This window comes from Solanum tuberosum, unplaced genomic scaffold (genome assembly GCF_000226075.1).
Source record: "Solanum tuberosum cultivar DM 1-3 516 R44 unplaced genomic scaffold, SolTub_3.0 scf00086, whole genome shotgun sequence".
Classification (NCBI taxonomy): domain Eukaryota; kingdom Viridiplantae; phylum Streptophyta; class Magnoliopsida; order Solanales; family Solanaceae; genus Solanum; species Solanum tuberosum.
This window is the reverse complement of record NW_006239010.1, coordinates 621,015-628,398: the sequence shown is the minus strand read 5'-3', so window position 1 is coordinate 628,398 and position 7,384 is coordinate 621,015.

The window sequence follows — 7,384 nt, the reverse complement described above, 5'->3', positions numbered from 1 at the left end:
TTGCCAAACTCACGTTTGTTCGCCTGTTCATTTCTCTAGTTGTTTCTCAGAACTGGTCTTTACATCAATTAGATATTAAGAATGCATTCCTTCATGGTGATCTTCAGGAGGAAGTGTTTACGGAGAAACCACCTGGTTTTGTTTCTCAGGGGGAGTATGTGAAAGTCTGTCATTTGAAAAAGTCCTTATATGGCTTGAAACAAAGTCCCCGGGCTTGGTTTGGCAAGTTCAGTGAGCGAGGTAGTTCAGGATTTTGGGCTGAAAATGAGCAAATGTGACCACTTTCTACCGACAATCAACAACAAACATTATCCTCCTTGTTGTATATGTTGATGACATTGTTATCACAAGAAGTGATTATGCAGGGATTTCTTCCCTTAAGTCTTTTATGCACACTAGATTTCATACAAAGGACTTGGGCCAGTTGAAATACTTCTTGGGAATAGAAGTGAACAGAAGCAAGAAAGGAATTTTTCTGTCTCAAAGAAAGTATATTCTTGACCTGCTTGCGAACACTGGAAAGTTGGCAGCTAAACCTTGCAATACTCCAATGGTACCCAATGTACATATTATGAGAAAGATAATGGTGGTCCTTTTGATGATCCAGAAAGATATAGAAGGTTGGTTGGAAAGTTAAACTACTTGCCTGTGACTCGTCAAGATATTGCTTTTGCGGTAAGTGTTGTTAGTCAGTTCATGTCCGCACCTACGGTCAAACATTAGGAAGCTGTGGAGCATATTCTATGTTACTTAAATGGAGCTCCTGGACTTGGCATATTGTATAACAATCATGGTCATACTCGTGTGGAGTGCTTTGTAGATGCTGATTAGGCTGGATCCAAAATTGATAGAAGATCTACAACAGGCTATTGTGTCTTTGTTGGAGGAAATCTAGTATCATGGAAGAGTAAGAAGCAAGGTGTTGTATCTCGATCCAGTGCAGAATCTGAGTACAGAGCTATGTCGTAATCCACATGTGAAATTATGTGGATACACCATCTCTTAACTGAAATTGGGTTAAAGCATCATACACCAACAAAACTTTGGTGCGATAATCAAGCTGCTCTTCATATTGCCTCAAATCCGATGTGTCATGAAAGAACTAAACATATTGAAGTTGATTGTCATTTTATTCGTGACAAGATACAGGAAAATCTGATTTCCACTGGCTACGTGAAGACAGGAGAGCAACTAGCTGATTTGTTGACAAAAAAGTGTTGAATGGAACTCGAGTTGATTACCTTTGTAACAAGCTAGGCATGATCAATATATATGCTCCAGCTTGAGGGTGAGTGTTAGAGAATCATAAAGTTATATGTTTCCTTGTATATAATACTAGGTAAATTATCCGTGCGAAGATTGAACTATTTTATTAAGCTTACATATGGTCATTCGGTAATATTCGTATTTTCAAATCATACACTACATTGTCAAGAACATTTTATCTTAAGGCAAAGCGTTCCTCCGAAATCTTAAAGTGCTATATTTTTTTAATTTTCATTTTTGTTATACAAAAATTATGAGTCATAGAGAGATTTTAAGTATAAGAAATAAGTCTAAGAAAATCTCCCTAGAAATAGTTGGTCAGAAGTAATGAAAATTTTTTAATTCCAAGAAGTTATAAAGAACAACATCAGACGTTAAAAAAGAGAGACCAAAAAGCGTCGAACAATAACACTCCTAAGTAAAGTGGAACTTCACGTCCATACAAGATCATAATTAACTAAATTCATATGGACGACCTTGGACTCCTTTCTTATGAACCTCCATCAATATCTTTTTTATTATTGTATGCCATATCAAGTATATGCTAAAAATGACCCTAAAATTGTTATTATTGTTGACACCCAATTTTGACCCTCCACAACATAAATTAATCATCGAGCTTCTTAAATTCCAAACGATTTGAAATAGTTAATTTTTATAAAATTCAAAATATTTTTCAAGTTACTTTTAATTAATCTTATCATTTTTATAATTTATAATTAATATATATGTTTTATATAATTAGTGTATTTTATAAATATTGGACAATCGTCTCAAAAAGATTTTGTTTAATTAGATATTTGGTTAGTTTGTTTAGTTATCTAATAGTTTACAATTTTGAGTTAATTAGTTAGTTTATAATTAAGTTAATTATTATATAATTATGTGTCTAATTAGATATTTTACGAATGTTCGAAAATTGTCTTGAAAGGATTTTTTAGCTTTATTTAAATATTTGGTTATTTAGTCGTTTATATTGTTAAAGTAATTAGTTTATAATTAAGTTAATTATTTTATTTTGTTAAGATTAAGAAGCTCGTTAATTAAGTAATATTAATTCGTCTTATTTAATTTGTAGTCGAATTCGCTACTTTATTAAATTTGGCTAATTTTTAAATCTGATAGAACTTTTTTCTTTTAAACCAAATCAAGCCATTTGCCAACTCTTATGGCCCATTTTATTTTTCCAATTCCAAATACCCATTTCCCAAGCCCAACTTCTGTCCCATCCTCCATTTTAAAGCCCATTTCCCTTTACAATCAGAAAATAACCCCAGCAGCCCACAAAAACATTTCCAAAAAACCCAATCCAATACATACAACAGCAGTAGCGTACAATATACCAAAAATGACCCCACATCATTTCTTCTTCTTTTTCACGCATACCAGACGACACAACAACAGAACCAGCAAACCCAGAAATTCAATCGCGCAACGCGTGTCCTCTCCCCTTCTCCCTTATCTTCTCTGTACGAAAATCATCCAGGTGGATCAATCTCCTTACAAGTTCATCCTTGATAAAAAATCCTACGGTCCTTATCAATTTCCCGTTAAGAATCCGTTTGTTTTGTACAAGTTTGGTACTAATTTTGGCTGGCAGAGTTATCTCTGGTGGAGTTTTTGAAATTCAAATTTTTTTATCCCACTCCTCATCCGCTTTCCCCCCCAAAAACAAACCTAATTTCCTCTTATATAAACCCCTTCCTTCTTCATTGTTTGGGGGGTTTTTGGGAGAAAAAAATTTGCGAAAAAGAGAAAATTATTGGCAGAAAACAGTGAGAAAAATACAAAAAGAAAACTGAAATTCATCAAGCATAAGCAAAGAAAAGATCAAAAGTAGAAAATTAGAACGATAGTGTCTATATCACTGAGTTTCCAGATCTTCTGGTTGGAATTCGAGTTCCCCTCGTAGCTCCATTGTTGGTGGTGGTATAGTTTCCTTCTAGCTCGTCATTCTCGTCTCAGTCTCGCTGCCTCGGAAAAGGTATACAACCTCGTTCTTTTTTACGGTCTTTCTTAATTTGAGTTTCGTTTGTTTGCTTAGTTGACTATATTGTTCTGATAGTTCATTAGGAGTAGGGATTTCCTCGTAGGATTGAAACTTTGGTAGTTTGTTTGTCGAATATGATCCAAGTGCGTGTTTATGGATAGTGAATGTAGTTCGAACTATTTTCTAGCTTAAGAGTTGTTGCTTGTTGGTTTGATTTATCCACTGTTCATTCTCCTTTTTTTCGTCAAAGTGGTGTAAAAAATATGTGATAAAAGCTAGGCTATTTCCCTTTTTGTTTTGATTTACTGCTTCGATATAATAGATGTGGCTTTTTCTCTTCCCGCATGGTTAGATTGTTGTTCGAGCCCCCTAATTTGAGATCATAATGCTTCATAGTTTTGCTCTTAATCTAGCTCATAGCTTTATATTCTAGATGTTTCAGATTTTTGTTCATTATTTGCTTCTACGTGTGTAAGTTTGTAATAGCTCAAAGTTCAATAGATTCATTTTCAACATGCTTCAACCTTATTGCATTTTTTTATTTTTATTTTTTTGGTTCATTTTGTCATAGCTTAGGTGAGTAATTTGAGAACTGCTACTAGCAAACTGGTTCTGTTTTTTTTATTTCATGTTTAGCTCAATTAAAATCAACTTTCATACATAAGAATGGTGCATTAGTTTGTCATATAATGAATCAGTTCGGTTTAGTGGTAGCAAGTCTCAATATGTGAGTTGAAAGATATAATATTTCCCTGTGGTTTGTTTGCTGCTATCAGATGCTTGCAAATGAGATTTGATCACAATCTTGTATCTTACTTCCTTTGTGATTGTTTCTATTGGCATTAGTCCATTCTTTGTATTATTTAAATGTATTTCATTTGCATAAGATTTTATTATTATTTTGTTTACTTTATCTTATATTTATTTTCTCTCATTTTACCCTACTTAAGTTAGATACAATGGGATGTCCTATTATTTGGTGATTTAAACTACCATTGTTAGCTTTGAATGAATTAGATTCTCATGTGTTTTTATTTTCTTCTCTCCATGTGACACCAATCCGAGTCCATTTTGGACTTCCCCTTGCATATCCTTGAGTTGTCTCGAGTCATCCAACCAAAATCGAAGAATAGGTTTCCTAAAGTTGACGTACAGGTCTCGAAGTGGAAAAAAGAGGCTGGATATGCACGATATACATGAATCGTATACGATGTATATCGCATCGGAAATGGGCCAAAAGAGCCTTAAATTTTCAGCTTTTGTATTTTGTAATTATTGGGCCAAAAGCCCATTTATCTCGATCACTATTGTGTTAGTCTAGGACAGGTACCAAGTGTTGGGCCAAAGGTCCCAAAAAGCATAAATTAGGTCCAAGTGTTGGTCCGGGCGAACAGAAAACCAAACCTGGGCCTGAACCTTCTCTCCCTCTTTATTTTATTTGTTTTCATATTTGTCTAATTGTTTATTTGCTAGTTAATTCTAAGGTTTTTCCGTAACTCAATTCCCCAAAAGACGAAATAACCATATCTTTAAAATCAAACAAGTATTTTATTTGGCTTTAAAATATCTAGTACTTTACTAATATTTATATTTCACCACCCTTTCCCTTTAAAAAACAAATTCAAGTCTTAAGTTGTTTATTTCCTAGACTTGTCAAACATGCTTTTTAAAACCAATTAGCCAAATAGTTAATTACCGGATAACCGTGTGTTAGCGGGCATTTCGGGTGCTTTCAAACCCTTCCCGAAATGCTAATAAGAACCCCGAATCCCTTTAAGTTTTCATTAGATTCCTATTTTAGTCTTTTGAAAACAATAGTTTTTTCTTAATTTTACTTTAAAAATTAAGTGGCGACTCTTAAAATCAGTCCAAAATATATTTTCTAATAAAACAATTATCATAAATGTTTTTTGTCATGTCTCAAAATAGTCATTACTATTTTTAAGGTTTCATATCACCGGCCCCAACTTATTTGGATTAAACCATAGTTATTGTTATGATTATAGTATGCAGTTACAATGAATTAATGCAATTATCAACTAAACAATAGGTGGCATCTAAATGTTCACAACGGATATTCTAAACCAAAATTTTGACACATAACATATTAAATCTCACAGTATAATTTTGTGAGCACTTGAACTCACAAATATCAAAAAATAATAATAAAGACGACCTTACTTTCCTAACAATCAAGAAGAAAAGGCATGTTGGTTAACATATTTTTCAAAAAGATAGTCTTTCGGGTTGTATCCAAGTTTACAGTTCACAAATTTAATTGAAAGAAGCCAAAAGAAAGAGTTATTACTTCTTTATCAAAAAAATAAAAAACTTTATCAAAAGAATGAGTTATCACTACAACAAAAATGATCTTTAACGAAAATTAATAGCATAATTGTCGCTAAATATGTATTTTCAGAGGCAATTGGTACTCTATATAAATGTCCCTAAAGTCTATAGCAACATTAAATCTATTGACAATTAATTAATGTCGGTAAAGGCTGTAGCACTCTTCGTGAACGTGCATATTTATTATCGATAAAAAATATTTTTGTTATAGTGTATTTTGGACATTTGTTAGTTTCACGAAAACTTGATCTCTTATTATGCCATAAAAGATGAGAAGAAGAAATATGACAAATTAGTTAACTTGCGATAAAAGATGTGGACTAATTGTCTCAATACAAATATTCTAGTTCTAATAATAGTGCAATGGCATACAAAATATTTGTTCCTAAGAAAAAAGGATCAAAATAATATACTAACTGTGGTAAGCAAGAGAGCAATCATTTTGGTTCTTTTAACAAAGTATTGGTTCCGTATTAGTTATCATATATTTGTTGTTGTGTGCTATCAAATATAGCACAACCCACAAGCAATTTTCCCAAAAAGTATATGAAGAAAAACTGTAGAAAGGGACAAAAGAGAAGATAAATTTTAAATCATCCTCACTGGAAATTTGAACATAATTCAAAAAAAGTCACCAAAATAGCAAAAAGAAATTGCAATAGATACATGAATCACTATGACTTATAGTAAAAAATTAAGTTTCATGAAATAGGAGGAAGAAAACTTTGAGGAATGAAACACACTTCATAAGAAGTTTAATTAATGTAATTGAATTCGAAAGAAACATACAAATAATAGTGGCAGAAATAAAAGATTTGATTACTAAAGAACCAAATGTAATGAATTCAACCATCAACCATATCAACAACGTTATGAGTTGTGCACTGAGAGGTCAAAGATTAGTAATGTCGCATTGCAATTGAAATCAATTTTCTTTGTTTATATGAAGAAACCTGTAGAAAGGGACAAAAAAAAAGATCAATTTTCAATCATCCTTGTTGAAACTTTAACAGAGTTAAAAAAAGGTCACCAAAATAGGAAAAAGAAATTGCCATAGTTACATGAATCACTATGACTTATAGTAAAGATTAAGCTCCATGAAATAGGAGGAAGAAAACTTTCAAGAATGAAACAAACTTCATAAAAACTTAATTATTTCAATTTGGCTACCCTATAGCGGGAAAAAACCCTACAAATTATAGTGGCATGAAATTCCTCTATTTATAGACAACATAGGGGTAGTGTGAACAAATGTTTATTGTGCCTTATCGGAAAGGTCACAACTCTTTGGAAAAGTTACAACCCTTCGGAAAGGTCACAACCTTTCATAAAAGTCGCAACTCTTCATAAAAGTCACAACTTTTCATGAAAAAGGAAGGCTAGTTTGGAAATAAATAAATTTAAAAGGGAATCCTGGTTTATGGTGGTGCCACCTAGGCGGGCTTAGGGTTCTCTTTTATATAAATATATGATATGATTCTAGCTGATTCTTAGAGGTTTAGATATTTAGTTACCTTAGTTAGTCTTTTCTTTACTAGTATTTAAATCATTGTCTTCTTTGGATAATATACATTGAAATTACTCCATACTTTTATTGTAACATTCATGAAATAGCTCTAACAAGGAGATTTAACACAAGATTTATAAGATGTGAATATAGGTTGATCGAATGAAAGTCGTACATATTACTTGAAGTGACAAGTTTGGTATTTCATCACGAGTACTGTGAGTTGTTATCTACCATAATTATGTTTTATAACTTTCATGATTTATACATGG